Here is an 806-nt window from a genome sequence, read left to right as displayed (position 1 = left end):
TGCTGAACTTTGATTATTTGAAGTTCTTGTCTCCACAGGAGACATCAGTCACATGGGTTTAGCAACCCTGCTGATCGCCTTTTACCCTCCATTAGGGATTGGTGGGAGTACATTTGGGCCAGTCTGAAGATGGCTGCTAGGAACCCAATCAAGCCCTCATGAGTTTTCTCAGGTGAGGTGGTGCTCTCTAAGGCTGTCTCTTTCTCTAATCTTCTTCCAAATAAAGTAACCGTTAGGGCTTCCCTGGTGGCGCAGTGCTTGAGAGTCCGCCTGCCGATGCAGGAGACGCGGGTTCGTGCCCCGTTTCGGGAATGATCCCACATGCCGCGGAGCGGCTGGGCCCGTGAGCCATGGCCACTGAGCCTGCGCGTCCGGAGCCTGTGCTCCGCAAATGGGAGAGGCCCCAACAGGGAGAGGCCCGCATAACGCAAGGAAAAAAAAAAAAAAAGTAACCGTTATCTGGAGACAATAACAGACCAGCTCCTTCACCTTTTTCTGGCAGCTCTGACCAATCCCAGCCACCTTGGCGGTCCTTAAACGATCCCCCTTCCCTGGCTGGCCCACATCCCCATACCTTTGATTTAAACAAACTAGGGAACTTTCCAGCACTTCCTCAAACAAGGACTTATTCGTCTTGCCGATTCCCAGCCCATTCCAATCAGAGTACTCGTGGCTCACCTAGTGTCCCGCCGCCTTCGATGCAGTTTGATACGGTTCGTTTTGTGGAGCGCCTATAACTTGGGGCTCCCTCAATATCCAAACTGCACAGCCAGTGTCCCCCCACCCCCCACCCCCCCCCCCCCCCC

The 806-nt window shown here is 54.3% G+C and overlaps 1 protein-coding gene across 1 annotated transcript in view; it reads right to left on the bottom strand.

Annotated features, from left to right (window-relative positions):
• Nucleotides 1–701, bottom strand: part of LOC103074069 (heat shock 70 kDa protein 1-like) — a 3,326-nt gene extending 2,625 nt beyond the window's left edge. Inside the window, exon 1 of the mRNA XM_007459544.1 lies at nucleotides 679–701. The gene's annotated coding sequence lies outside the window, so the exon portion shown is untranslated. The remainder of the gene's footprint in view (nucleotides 1–678) is intronic.
• Between the last annotated feature and the right edge of the window lie 105 nt (nucleotides 702–806).

Source organism: Lipotes vexillifer, unplaced genomic scaffold (genome assembly GCF_000442215.2).
Source record: "Lipotes vexillifer unplaced genomic scaffold, Lipotes_vexillifer_v1.1 scaffold862, whole genome shotgun sequence".
Classification (NCBI taxonomy): Eukaryota; Metazoa; Chordata; class Mammalia; order Artiodactyla; family Lipotidae; genus Lipotes; species Lipotes vexillifer.
Note: the sequence above shows the minus strand (reverse complement) of the source record. Positions and strands in the feature narration are given on the sequence as shown.